This window comes from Ursus maritimus, unplaced genomic scaffold (genome assembly GCF_017311325.1).
Source record: "Ursus maritimus isolate PB19 unplaced genomic scaffold, ASM1731132v1 scaffold_3, whole genome shotgun sequence".
Taxonomy (NCBI): domain Eukaryota; kingdom Metazoa; phylum Chordata; class Mammalia; order Carnivora; family Ursidae; genus Ursus; species Ursus maritimus.
Window position 1 is genome coordinate 76,198,715 of NW_024425563.1, and position 15,910 is coordinate 76,214,624.

Genomic DNA, 15,910 nt, shown 5'->3' on the forward strand with positions numbered 1-15,910 from the left:
TCATAGATAAAGGCCTTTTCTTAAGAAAGTAAAATTCAGCTCAATTAAACAAACATTGAAACTTATTATATACCAGACACTGACCTTGGACCCTGAAGAATCCAACTTTAGCGAGATTTAGTTTCTGTCTTAAGATATTTACCATTTGAAAATGAAGGCTATCATATGAATAAGGTATAAAACTAAATATAGCAATGGAGGGATATTTTTAAGGGGCAATAGAAAAGTAGCATTCACATCCATCTAAAACTCAGGAAAGTTTCCAAAGATCAGCTGGTATTTGAGAGAAAAACCACTAAACCACAAAAACTGACATGGTAGCATGACATAAAAATAATTGTCAAAATAGTTCTCAACCTCAGGTTCTGAAATGCTGTTTGTCACTGACCCAGAATTGATTAGACTTGGAGATGGAATTCAAGCCAAGAAAAATCGTAAAAATATAAACCAGAAAGAAAAGTATTAATTATTTTGGTAACTAAAACTATCAGACAAGCTCTATGTGGAAAAATTATATGAAAAATTTCAGTGATAAAAGATTGTTTGATGACCTTGAATGGGAGAATGGGGTATGAGTTATTTACATGGATTCAATGTGTAAAGGCGTTAACCTGGCAAGCTTCAGCTCCGTGGTCTATAAAAAATGAGAATAGAAATAGCTCCTATATCAAAGGATCAAATGAAGTGAGGCATGCTTAGCACAGGGTTTGGAACATAATAAACTCTCAGGAATTATTGTCATTACTATGACCATTATTATTTGTCCAGTCATCATGTTCCTTCCCCATCTCGGTTTCCTTCAATATGGCTCCCAGCTCATATTCGTTTATGCTCCTCTAGCAGCTAACAAAGTGTTTGTCACCAAGAAAAAAGAAAATATGTGAGCTTGTTCTACTGAATTATGGAAGAGTTGATTGTATCAAGGAGCAAGAAGTGGAAGTAATTTAGAAGCTGATAGAAACAAGGTGCTTCCAACCAATTTGGTCTTTTGAAAAAAAAATTAAAAATGAAGATATTTATCCATTAAAAATGTCTTTTTTAAAGCCATCTACCTTAATGCTTATGAATATATACATTTAAAAATGTAAACATGACACAGCTACAAATTCCCTTTGCAGCAGTACTGTGTCCTGTTCTTGATTAAATAGAAAGAATTAAAGACAAGCATGAGAGGGTGGGGGTTGGGGTGGTTGTGGTTTGGAGACTTGGTTGCTATTTATAAGTAAAAAATGGAAGAGGAGGTGTCATAAACTGAAACTAGGGAGGTCTAATACTAACTAAGTCACAGGTTGTCTCTATGGACTGAGTTAAGCCCCTTAACAACTTCTCCGTTTTATTTTCTCCATCTGTTTTACCAGGCTATTGGGAGGATTATTTAGTTAATGTTGAAGACTATATTTATCAATTCCACAAAATGTCTGTTATTTAATGATGAGAGAACACTAAACGACGCTGTGGGAGTATCACAGGGGCTAGCAACAGCATTATTGTCAGTTGAGTCCTTCAGAGACCCACAGGACAAAATATGATATGCAGTTCTCAAGCATTTGGAATTGTGTTTCAATAATTATTTCTCCTTCTTACTCCCCAAGTCAATTGGGTTTTCTGCTTTGTGGGCTTGACAAGCAATTTGTTTTTTATGATGGTAGAATTTTTGAGTGGTCTCAACATTATCCCCAAAATGATTTCTTTAAATGAAATTACAGTGACACAATGCACTACAAAGTGATAACCTTTTTTTCTGCGTTATCTCAGAATGTGAATGCTTCACTGTAGCTCCTATCAAAGAGCTTCTCTCTTTTCCTTTAGTGAAAGAAACAGTCTCATTTTTAGTAACCTGATCCTAAGCTACAGACTGGGAAGCCCTCAATATATCACATTTAAGTACAATTTCTCTGTCAGGTATACAGGACAGAGAAACTCTGAATAAGAAATAATAACATATGCTGAATACTTCAAGGAGAAAAGCATTTCCTTTGTGCATCAGCATTTATAAACAGTCTGCATTTTAACAGTTCCATAATAGATATCCTTCTGCGTCAGCTTTAGCCTACTTTTGATTTCTAGTTAAAGAATATTATCTCAGTGGCTTGTAATGTGTAACTACAGTACAAACCTTACCTCAAAAGAGAACCATGGGGAAGAAAAATATTCCGAGACACTCTTAATCAGCATACAGTATGTCAGTCTTACAATAAGGCCTAGTAAATAAAATCCCCACTAAAATGAAACCTCCATATGAGGTAAATCAGCTCTTTCGGGTCAGTAGGGTAGCATTTGGTAAATTACCTCTGTTTCTTCCTACCACGAGAGATTGGTATTACTTCACATATGTGGGCTAGTAATGCTCACCACGCATCAAACTCTTCTGAATCGCTCTGAGGGTCATGCCCGGTTTGAATAAGACTGAAAATATTATTAATGGATAATTTAGACTTTAGGCCTGAGGCTAGATTCATGCTGTTACTCGGTCAGGATACTGGCACTTTCCCTTCTTTAATTTATGTTTGCACAACAGTGACATGAGCTAAGCTAGAATATCCTTCCAGAAATCTGGCCCGAATCCCTCTTTGTGTGGGTTTAATTTGCACCCTTCTTAGTATTTTTGTGTATTATAGTTGCTTTCATACCAGGTTGAATGGAATTTCAGACACGATTGAAAGGAGTTCCATTTTCATAATTCAAAATTAATCATGCCCCAGCAACATGAATGTAGCTCTCTGGGTGGTAATCCTGAAGTTAATGTTCTCCCTTGAAAATGAAAACACTCATTTATGATCTTTATTGAAGGTTATCATGTGTACAGAGTGCGTGTTTGGCCTGACTTTAGAATGTGGTTCCAGTAATTTCTACTGTGCTGCATGTTAATCACGTTAATGCAGGGACTCAATTTCACGTCAGAATCATAATAAACAGAGCTGGAGTACCGGATGCTTTTTAATGTGGAGGAAGGTGGTGGTAACCGGAGGTGTCCGTGAAGGGTCATTCCCAAAGGAAGTTTCACAAGGTGAAGGCTAAGAGAGGTTCAGTGAACTGACTGCTTATCATCTCTTGTCTTTTTTTCCCTCTCTGCTAGCAAAGGGGCTTGTAGTGGATAAATACTTATTTGAATTGACAATCACTCCTGTTAGGAAACTCCGTCTATGTGCTTCAATATGAATTTCACATTTTAGCATCCTCCATTACTGCTGCCTTTTCCAATCAGACAGTTCTCCTTCCTCCCCACCTCCTTCGTCCCACCGTGTGGTTCCTGCCTCCTGCCAACCCCTAAAACCAGCTATGGATCCTAACACAAAACTCAGCTCTGCATCATCACTCACATGTCAGTGACTATTTGAACTGACTGGAGGGCGACTAAAAAATTTCACATTCCTTTGAATCCCTGTGTGTGAGAAGATGGTCTTCTAGGCAACATTCACATTTTAATAGTGTCCCTTAGTAATGTGAACTAAAGGTAGTGGTAGGTGAGTTATGAGGTGGCCGTCTCGCTCCCACTTGTGAGAAAACCAGTCCCGCTTGTGACTTTACGTATGATAAACTCCTTCTGCCCCTATTGCCTTGCTCGATTAGGTCAGGGATGGACACCTACGATGTGGCAAATCAAATGAGCTCTTTGGAGAATTAAAACTTGGGAATCAGGGGCGCCTGGGTGGTGTAGTCAGTGAAGCATCAGACTCTTGGTTTCAGCTCAGGTCATGATCTCAGGGTTGCGGGATCCAGCCCCACATTGGGCTCTGCCCTCAGCACAGAGTCTGCTTCAGTCTCTCTCTCTCTGCCCCTCCCACCCCCCCCCAATAAAGAAATAAATCATAAGAAAATAAACTTGAGAAACAAAGAGGGAATTAATTGGAGTGGGGAACAAAACTTAAAAAAAAAAAAAAGCCAAGGGGACTCATATATTAAAGGCAGCATTTCTTGCTGTTCTTGTATGAGTGAATGAATAAGAGGGAGTCAGTCTGTAAAAAGCAAAAAGAGCAAAAGAAAATAAAGCAAGTATGTTGAAGAAGATAAAGATGAGAGTTTCTTTTGTGAATCTAGGAAGTAGAATACGCTCTTAATTACTTCTCGATTCTTCTGAGGTCTGGCTTTCATCTTGTGTGGGGGTTTTACAAGACACTCATAAAGTTCCCGTTCTCTTTATACCACAGAGCAAGTTTTCTCCTAGTGCTGTTCTGTACTTTCTTTTTCTCTCTCCCTCCCTCCATCTGTTTCTCATCCTCTCTGCCTTTCTCTTTTTCTCTCTGTCTCGCAAGCTTGTTGCCCCCCTCCCTCTCACTCATTCTTCGGCAATCTTTCTAGTTCTCCCTAGGTCTCAGTTTCTTACTTCCCATGTCTGCCTAAACTTGAATTACTCTAGCTTTATTTTCCTTGCAATTAGGTAGGATGATGAAGTGTTTAAGCACCTTGGTAGGACCAGTGGGCAATCCAAGTTTATTTATAAGTGAATATTGTGTTTGGGGGGATTTCCTCTGTGTCCCTTAAATCGCGTCCACTTTACTTGAGTACCTGTCAGAATAGCATTGGTGGTAAGGCTTTCTGAAACACTGGCTATTAAAGGCTCTGCTGGCCTAATTTGAAAAACAGCGTGAACTGTTAGCAAAGCTATGATCTATTTTCAGACGTGAGAATGGAAATTGTGAGGTCTGAGAAGCCTGGAGTTATTACTGGTAAATCATTGGTATACTGTTTAATGATATACTGGTGGGGGCACCAGTCCCTTCAACAATATTCCCTTGATATTTCCAATTCTCCAAGCATTCTCACAACTGCCCTTCTGAAACTGTGGAGTAGAAGGGAGATGTAAATGTAGAAATTTGGAATTAAATATTTTGGGAATTCACTGAATAGAAAGGAATGTGTCCTCTTCAACTATTTTAAGGTCTGAGGACGATATAGGAGAAATGGACCCTCACCTTCTGCTTGGAGCTATAGTTTCACATGTGGTCGTTTTAATGAGACTCAGTTATCACCTGACTACAAAAGTAATTGTCCTAAATGACCTAAGGTTATTCCCTTATCTTTACTCCAAGTAATTATTCAGTTATATTGTTCCTCTTGGATTATATATTATCTCAAAAATACACATTTCTTTTGAAAGAGTTTGTAATGTTACATTTACATGTTAAACTATAATAAAAACAACTTCATGTTCCCACCAACCACTTGAAGAAATAGAACACTCAAATGTAATATAAGCCCCTTTTGTACCCTTGGTATAAATGGTACGCTTTTCTTTCAATTCATTTTCTTCTCTACCCTGTCCCACTCTCCGCCCATACTTCCTCCCTAGGACACCAGACAAGGAAGAATATAAGTAAATAGAGTATTTATCCTAGCCTTTTTTTAAATCTTATTGTTTTCAGTGTTTTACCATTAAATATGTTTATTCTAAGTTTTTTGTTGTTTTCAAGCAGAATGGGAAAGTTCACTTATATTCCTTGTTTATTGAAAGCTTTTTGTCAGGAATGGAGATTGAATTTTGACCAATGTTTTTTTTTTTTTTTCTGCATCTGTTGAATGACGATATAATTTTTCTTTATTCTGTATCAGGCAATGACCATAAATTCTAGCTTCTAACCCATATTTCTCATGGGAGACAATCTGATCAGTCTAGTGTTAGGTGTGAATATGGGTCTAGCCAACAGCAACCCAGGGGAGGAGACAGGTTAGGTCCACGCACATCATTGCCCATCCAGTAGAAACTATGGTTAAAGACCCAGTAATCAAGGATGTGGCATGTCCAAAGCATACATGGGGTGAAGGTCATGAGAAGATAACTGTTATATACCTATTATATACCTTCTTTGTTGGTATCTTAACTTTATTTATTTGATATTTCCTCCTCTATCTAAAGGCAGTTGTTCAGTTAATAAAAGATGAATACAAATCAGCATTCATTAAATACTTACAAAAAGACACAAAAGAAAACAACTCCAAAAATAGAATCAATAAGCCATCAGAAAGCCATTCTTTTAAAAGTATTTTTTATTTCTTTCTGAATATTTTACTATTGAAAGAGCATATAAGATTCTTCTTGCTAGGTAAGGCTAAACTTTTAAACTAATTCATATTTAATACACTCAGCATATTTAAGAGATTATCATAAATTGGTAATTTTTTATTATGTATTTTGGCACAATGCTAAATTTGACATTGACAGTTATTCTACTAAATAAATCAGTATTTTTAAAAAATATCCAGTGCCAGTGTAATAAACTTAAATGCATATGTGCCTGCATGATAAATACATTATTGATGTAATATACAGCAAATGAGGGGGCATCATGCAGCTTTTGGCAAGATGGAAAAAAAGGAATAGTGAAAAGAACTATATGAAATGTGGAAGTCAATGATTTGACCTTCTATATATGCTTGAGGGAATGGGAAACTTTTCTATCAGTCAAACATTTCCAAAATAAAGCCATCTATCAATTACCAATCCAAAGGATTTTTAACTTAATGAAGTAACTTACTGGGAACTTAGCATTTACTGTCAATATTTGAATTGTTACTAGCTTCATTCATGTTAGTTTAGAAAGCAACATTCTAATAAGACTGCATAACGGAAAGATGGGAGGTAGGAATTTATGCAGTCTTCTGTGTGTACAATTCACTTGCTTCTTGGTATGAGATGTGGAGGAGAATAATATTTTGGCTAAATTGTTACTAAACAAACTATAACTATTTTTATATCCAGAAACTAGATATTCAAATGGACAGTTGCTACATCACATATGACAATAAAACTCTGACCCATAATCTGAACAACCAGCAGGAAAGGCAGACCAGAATCACTGCAGCAATCAGCCCAGACCAGATAGGACTTGGTGGATAAGACTCAGTCAGTGACTGCCAGCCAGCATCCCTAATTTTTGCTCATGTGCCCAACTTAGGACCAACTAGTGAATGTCAAATGTGCTCCTCAAACCAACCACACAGGATACTCTACTTCCAGTTAACCTCCCTCTAGCTTGCCCATGCCAACAACTTTCAATTAAAGTTTATATGAAGCCTTCCCTCTTTTTTTTTCCCCCACAGTAAAGCTTCCCACTCTCATGACTGCCTTTGAGTCTTTGCCAAACCCAAGAGGTGGTGGCTGACTCTCTTGTTATAGCAGACTCTGGATAAATAGCCTCTGTTTGTTCTCATTTGGTGGTCTTATTTGGTGGTCTTCACTTATTTCTGCAACATATTTTTCTGTATGAAGGAACATTAAGTATTCACTTTAAAACTTAATAGAACAGTTCATTCTAATTTTAAAAATATATTCCATGATATCTTTGAAAAGAGATCTAAGTGTAATGGTAGACTGATTGTATGCATTATCTATTTTCATTTACACTCCTTCAAATAAACTTCCATCAATGAAGAGAATGGCAACCGGTATTAGTGGACAAGATAGATACCTCAATGCATTTCCAGAAGACAGGCCAGTCACCTGATGGTTAATGTGGAGGAGGCCACACCTGATATATAGCACAAAAAAAAAGCATACTTTCTCTGAAGAATCACAAAGAGGCTGAACAAGGAGTTTTAAAATCAGATATTTTCTTTTCTAGAGAAATTAATTTTGCTAAGAGAACTAGAGGATCTAATGCCCCAAAATAGAGTCCTAGAGATGCTTATATTCTGAGTTTTCACATTTTCAACAGCATATAACCAGCTCTCTGCCCTCCTACTCTAAAAAGTCACTAATCAAGGAGCTGCATCTAATACGGAGTTTCTAACTGGCATAGCCAAATGGGGAATTCTGCTTCTTAGCAAGATGTACTAGGTCTGGGTAAGACCAGAGTTTATTACCACAAATAGGAAAAGGTGGCTAAATCACAAAGCTTATGTTTGTAAGGCGTCAGAATGCTGTGGAGGGAAAGCAGTCCTATCTGGCTGCAATTCCACAGATGGGATCATCATTCATGCAGGAGCTAACAATAGGCAGCTCATTTCCTTTGGTGTCTAATGATTCTGAGATGGATTTAGGACACAGTTTTGACCCAAGCAAAGGGCCTCTACAAGGGGAAAGAGAAACCCAGCAAGGCTTTTAGCCGCTGCACAGAGAGGAAGTAACTAAATTGGGTACTTGAAAGACCCCAACAGAAGGTTGAGTTTGTGAAGATTTTGCTGAAATCTAAGCAACGCCCTGGGGAGGGTCTGAAAATAAGAGAAGTAAAGGATAAAGCCCTGGAGGGAATGGTGAATCGACACTGTGTGTCTGTAATGACTTTACTCCTTGAGACACTTTCTGATTTTGGATAATGTCTAGCGGTTGAGGAAGCTGAGGATCTAGCCTTGGCATCTGCTTGAATGCTGCTTTTCAAGGCAGAGATTTAGACAGTCATATTATTATTGTTTGAAGAGTCCCAGTCTCTGTAAGTTTAGACTCAATAGGAGGTGCCATAAACATTTTTTTAAAATTTTAAGCTTTTGACAGTATATATGGTAAGAAACTAAAGGGACATGTATAGATCAGGGTGGAAAGAATATAATGTTGGATCAACCTAAATGTATTGATATCAGTGCATTAAGCAGAGATTTTGAATTCAGTGTGTTAATTGAAACAATGGGAATGGCTTTAGCAGCTTGCTTGGTTGATCTACACCAAATTAAAGTCAAATTACAGATCTTCCTTGTGTATTATAAAGGCAAATGTGCAAAAGCTCTTGAAGATTGGAATCCCAGAGTAGATTTATCATTTAAGTCCTGCTCAACCATCCCCTTAGTATGTCCTTGGGAGAGTCTAGGGCATACGGTCATTATAGAGCCTTTCAGAAATGCCTTGTTGAGGGGAGTCCTGGAGCCCTTGAGGATGTCGGTAGAGGCTGTTCTCCATAGGCTAAAAACACAATCAGAATGCCATTTAACCGGACTTTCTGAATTCGGTGTGGATGGTGTTCACCTGGGATGGCAGAAACCAACTAGTGACATTTAATCACCAGAGCAAAGGTCAGTGTGGTTACTGTAATGGGCATCACAGTCAATTCAGTAATCAAAATAATTTGACCTGCAGAGATTTTTGCCATTGGCTAATTGATCATGGTCTCCCTAGAACTAAAATTGATGGCAGCCTACAAAAATCTTACTTGATTTATGTATTTAAAAGAGTTCTAAATCTGGTTAATGTTAATAGACGTCTGACTTGAATTACCAAAATAGAGAGTTATAATCCCTCAACCAATTCCCATACTTGATTCAGTTCACAGACTCAGAACTCCCGGAGTGTATGGGAGGCCAGGGCCCTTTGAGGAAGGACTCTGCTACTCTGCCAAAAACACACTATAAATCTTCTTCCTTCTTCAAAGAACTTGTGGCCATTTTTCAGAGCAGCTATTAATTTGGGAGGGGGAATAAACAAACTTTCCATGGATTGCTGGGTACTGGCTCCAATTCCTAAAGACACCAAACACTACTCTGGCCCATAGTTGGTGTATGGGCTTATGGAAGTTAGGTGATCAATGGAGGTTTAGCTCAAGTCCATCTCAGAGTGGGTCAAGTGGGTCCATAAATCACCCGACCTTTTCCACAAGTACAGTTCTACAATTCTTAGTTGGAATAGGTATACTTAACAACTGGCAGAATCCTTATATAAGTACTTTGACCCATGGAGTAGGTGGATGTTGGGATACTTCAGCAGACAACACTCACAGCGGGTGGGGGATGGGTGTCCAGCCAGTAAGGGGGATCTGGGAGAGACACCAACAGCATCCAGTACCCCAGGTATCACTGTGAGGCTGGATAAGAGAATGGACCCTGACATTTTACATTTTTACTTAAATTTAATTTTCATAATATTCCCTTTAAATTTTCATATTGTTCCTTCCCATGTTTGAATTATATGTCCATATGATATTTTATAATAATTTTTAACAATTCAAAGAAGAGACAAATTTTTCTTCGATTTTGCTCTTGATAAGTTAATGCAGTAATGGTTTAAAAGCATCTTTTTAACAATTCCTATAGTAAAAATTGGGGACACCAACCTTTCAGCCCAAAATGGAAGGTTCCCTCTTCAGAAAATGTGGGAGTAACTGATAGCTGTTGGTTTTAAAATTTCCTAGACTTATGCAAATTCTCATAAGTTCTCCATGTTTCTGTTGACACTTGTATTGTGGTATGATAGCTAAAAGGCCTTTGCAGACATAAAATAGATGCATCATATTAGTGCCGGGGAATTTAGAAACTATTTGGCCCAACTGCCTTATTTTAGAGATTATGTTGGGGACACAGAGGGAGGAAGATGACCTGGCTGAGGTGGCAGATTTTTAGAAGAACCAGGATTCACAGCCACTACATTCCAGTGCCCTATTAACATACTTCCCAAATATTTGGTGAAGTCCTAATTCTCAGACTGAAAGGTTTGTTTGGTTTTATTTTTCTGAAAATCCATAAAAGCCTTACATATCAGGGAAGACAGAAATAAAACCAGAACAGGCTCATTTTGTTGTGTATCAATATTCACTATTAAATACAAAAAATATGGAATGATTTAATTTCTAAACTTGCCCTTAAAGTAGGTTTTTATTCCAGAGAAGGGGAAAGAAGAGTGTGGGGAATTTTAAGACCGTAATTAAAGATTCCCATTGTTGGATGTCAAAAGAGGAGGCATGATAGGTGCTTAATTTGAGTCAGAGACAGCAAGTAAGCACTGCCTATCATGTAGAAAAGTGGTCAGTCCCAAGGACTTCAAATAAAGTGAGTGAGAACTTAACCAATAACAAAGGCCTAATAATAACCAAGCAGAGAAATGTGTTGCCATACTATGTGGCAACATGTATAAAAGTGAATAATACTTTCATACTTTGCTTGCATATAAGCAAAATATTTCCAGAAGGCTACAGAAGAATTGATCAGGAATTATCTCTTGACAGGGAACCAATTCCAGTATTTATTTTTTTTTATCGTTTTCAATTTTGAACCATTTAAATATGTTCTTTACTCTAATTTTGAATATTATGGAGCAGTGTTATGGATATTATGAATATTATGGAGTGGAGGTAGAGCTCCAAATTTAAAAGAAAAATGACAAAAATAAATAATATTTAATAATATCTTACGTTTGTTAAGCACATACATATGCCAGGCTTTTTTACATGCATCACTTCACTCAATCCTTAATATCAATCCCATTTCTCAGATTTGGGGAACTGAAGTTTGATGAGGTTTTGTTTTTAAGTTTTCTATCAGTTTGACCCTGTGTGAAAGAGAGCTAGAGCCCTAAGCATTTGCCTTCAATATGAGACTTAGAAATTATTTGACTATCCAGTTAAACATTGCTATACCAGTTAGTATGGTAATTTCCCCAAGCGTTTCTTGGTAAACATTGCATATTAGTAAATCTGTATTTTAGAATTAGACTGAAATTGGCTGTCAAATCAAAACACCATGCAGTACCTAAGGCATCAAAAGAATAAACTGTGGATCCAGAATCGTGGTGACTGCAGTTGCAGAGTATGAATATTTTTCTCCTGGGGCCATAGGCTTACCCACGGCTGTGGACCTACACTCACTCCGCGCTTGGTGTCTTCCCTGTCTGCCACTGCAGCAACCTTGGAAGCAGAGGATTGGATGGTGGCACATTGAAAGCCATGTGGAAAAAGCATTTTCCTCACTGACTATTGAGATTGAGTGTAAGTTCACCTTTTTAAGTCTTTGTATCATTTTATAGATTGTCCAGCATCACACTTTGCACACAGAGATGCCCATACAAATTCTACATATAATTCTAACATTTTATCTTTGTAAGAGAAGCAAACCTAACAAACTATGGGAGATCAAACAGGACTCTAACTAGTGTTACATTTCTAGAATCCTGCTTTATATTTTGTTGAGTGTCTGAAAGCAGAGCAACCAATAACTGCTCTTCAAAGGTTGTAAGCAATTCCCAAAATATCAAAATGTATACCGTCCTCACACACATCCTGTATTTATGACTCTCCGAGTGCTTCATATTTTTGTTCTAGGTATTAGTAAATTTATCTGAATTATTCCACACGAAGAAGCTTTCACATATATGAGTATTAGTTTTACCATTTTAATTTCCTGATCCTCAACCTATAATTTCAGAATAGATCCCCTTACTCTAGGCTAATTTCTAATTATTTTAGTAAAAAACAAAAAAGATTTCCTGAGTGGACACTCCTTGCTTATTCAGATCATATTTCAATAACAGTGTTTATCCTACTTCAAAAGAAGTTCAGAGATAAGACTCATCGAACAAGTGCTGTGGACTGGCGTAAGTGCATTCTTTTGCAGTATAAATTCAACAAATTGAATTCTAGAAATTGTTTTTAGTGACCTATCAGTGTGAAACTAGAGCAATTCAAATTCTGGATCATGCATTTCACATGTCAATAATGTTAGAACAATAACTATAGCATTCTAATATTGGATGTCATTTCCTAGAAGTACTTTTATTTTAAAAGGAAACTATAATTTTCAAGAGCAAAATCAAATGTGTCTGACACTGAATTTCATTTGAAACCCTATATTTTCTGGAATGATGATATCACATATTTAACCTCTTCTCTGTGCTACTAGATTTATCTATTTTTAATTTCTTTCTAGCAAAAGAACGATTGGCTTTAAAGTTCCACTCTGATGCCTCTCATGTCACTAAAACCCCGTTCCACCTGAAAATAATCTAGCACAAGGTCACACCTCACGAAATCCAATGGCGATGGAAACATTTAAGTATCTCTTTGGCAGGAAGGAAATGCTATCTTTATGTACTTCTCTATATACTGTGTCAACCTCATAGTTAAATTGTACTATGGACTCAAACCAAGCCTGCTCATGGTCGCACCTCTTATCCCTTTATTAACCTTTAGGTTTTTACGATCTGTTAGGCATAGATAAACATCTGCTCGACAGACCAAAATCATACCTAGCCACCTGTCTAACTATTTCAAAGGCTACTAGTAAAAATACCTAGAGTGTATAAACAGCGCCTAGCTTCACATTGAGATGAACATATTTTCTATGCACTGCAATCCTGGTGACCCTGTTTTCAGCAGCTCACATGGTGGACACCTGTGGCTAGTTGGTCTGGATTTGGGTGAGGCATAATATCTCAAGTTCAAAGTATGTTGCATTATTTAACAGGAGGAGGGTGCAAATTAACCATGAGAATGCATAATGAAACATTTTAAAAATATACTTGTACACATGTGTAAATGTAATTTGGTTTAAATTTCTTGGATCCAGGTGATATTAGAGGAGTCTTAAAATTGTTAAAAAGCAATTGAAAGTATTTAAAAATACCTTCAATTTGTACCATGCATTTCAAGCTCTTATGTAAAAGGAGCTTACTAGCACAAGCTGGACATGCTATCATTTAAATATTTTTTCATTAAAATTTTCTAGTTTTTTTTTTCTTAAAGACTCTACCTCAACAATTTTAATTTATGTTAAAAATAAATAATGCACTCAATAATCTGGGTTGAGTTGAAGACAACAGAGGTAACAGAAGTTTGCCCTTAACTAGAAAGAATCTGAATGTCTATCAAATAGTGCATGAAAATAAGAAAGCCATAGCAGTCATTAATTTTTTGTGTGTGTACTATGGCAAGCTATCGGATTAAGAAACAGTTACAAGCGGGGCGCCTGGGTGGCGCAGTCGTTAGGCATCTGCTTTCGGCTCAGGGCGTGATCCCGGCGTTCTGGGATCGAGCCCCACATCAGGCCCCTCCGCTGGGAGCCTGCTTCTTCCTCTCCCACTCCCCCTGCTTGTGTTCCCTCTCTCGCTGGCTGTCTCTATCAAATAAATAAATAAAATCTTAAAAAAAAAAAAAAGAAACAGTTACAAGCAGAAATATAATGTTCATCATATAATTGATGCGTCCGTATTATTATATAATAGAGACAAACAGTAGTTAAATCATGAATTGAGTTTTACTTAAAGAAAATATGAACGAAGAGCTAGTTATAAACTAAGCCCGGGATTGTGTTGTAGTTGGGAAAAATGTAGTCTCTATTAATCTGTTAACCTTTGGCAACCTTATAAGAGGTCCCCCCAAAACAAAACCCATTAGGGAATAATTTTGAATAGGGGCAAGGAAAATGTAAATAGAAGTGGCATTGTCCATTGTCACTATAAATACCTTCTTTTGTTGAATTCCTAATAGGTTATTCTTCAGGTAGTATTCTTTGTAGGCTATGAAGTTTAGAAATCAGAAAAAAAATAAAAATTTCATGAAATGCCATTGATTCTAATAGAGGAGTTTTATGCGATCTTGAATAATAAATGATAAAAATCTGATTAGTTACTGATACACAAATAGCTCTTTCCTGTCCTCCTCATTTTTAATCTTTTCCCCCCTGGAGGAAGAATTCCATTAGAAGAATCTACTAAAGTAGATTTGTTATCAGGGGTTGCCTCCATGATTTATGCTTAGTTTCCCCGTGTGTGAAGAATCACGGCAGATTTTGAGTATGGCAGCAGTGACCAGAAAAGTGTTTGTCCAGTGAGCACATTATAAACAATTTTTAGTATTTTTAATTTACAGTGACTTTTTTCCCCATGATTCGAGAGAAATCAAGAAGTTGCTTAAGAGTATATTTTTGAATATCTCTGAAATCTGATCGTGAACAATTTAACACTCATCACGCTGTGTATCTTTACAGTAAAATTAACAGAAGATTTGTAGCTAAAGATAATCTACTTATTGCCCAAATGTTTCTGAAGAGTAGATGATTTCTAGTACATGGAATATGTCTTTGGCAGATTAAATTTTATTCCATTGTCTTTGTAATGATACTAATGAGAATAGTAGCATAGTAAACGGTTTTAAAATAAGATGGAAGCAGAAGATATATAAGCTACTGTACATTCTCATTGGTTTCTACCCCTTTCTCTAAAAATAAGATACATTATTTATATACACAAGTGTGTGTATATATATATATATTCATTACATATTATTCTATATATTCCATATATATCTTTATGTCCCATTATAGGTAAAAGACATGGACACATATGGACACAGATTTCATGATTCTTTTTGGCTTAACTGGGTGTTCTCCAGCACTATGATTAAAATATCAGCAAGTAAGATACAATTATGTTGTCAAGGAATCAGCAGGGAACATGAGATTTGTTACTGCTTCATTACTTCCATAATTCTTGGTGGCTAGCCCTTTAATACAGGTGTTTGTGGTTATCAATCACTGAGAGAATCTCTCAGCTTTTCTCCTCTTTCAATCAACTTTCACTGACTTGTTGAAGCAAGGAGTGTGTTTGCCTCGAGCAATAGGCTTAAAAGTACTTGTAATTCAGAGAGGAATACTTCATGTTGTTGCTGTTAAAACATTGCAATTATAACTTTCTGCCAAATTTATGGATGGAGGGAGGAACTGACTTCTGGGTTCCTGGTGGAAATTACTGGTGTCATGAGCATGTGGAAGAGGTAATTTTGAGTTATCAGCAGTCTCAGGAAGGTGCATTTCCATTCTTGTTTACCCCTACGTTTGAAATTTGAAGGTACTGTCCTACTGATGACAACTATTATGCAAGCTGGAATGTGAACAGCTTGTGTAACCAGCATTTCCTGAGACCACACTAAGCTAAGGATTCAACAGTGTCACAATAATAATGGAAAAAAGCTCAACTCCAATTGCAGAACTGTGAGAATTACAGGTTTCTTCAGAGCCCTCCTGGCTATTTTAAACATTTCCTGTTAGGAAGGGGTTTCAAAATCCTCCCAAGAATAACTCCTTGGGATTTCATAAAATATATAGTTACCCTTTAAGTGTATTCCTCGCCTGCCAAGACTAGAGACAAGTCTGCGGGAGCTTAACTTAGGAATCATGTTAGTGCACACTATTCAGGAGTTAGCATTTCTGTCTCTCTTCCAAACCTTACAAGAAGTCTTCTGCTGTCTCTCCTCGGGAAGAGGTCCTTCCATCAAGTATCTCC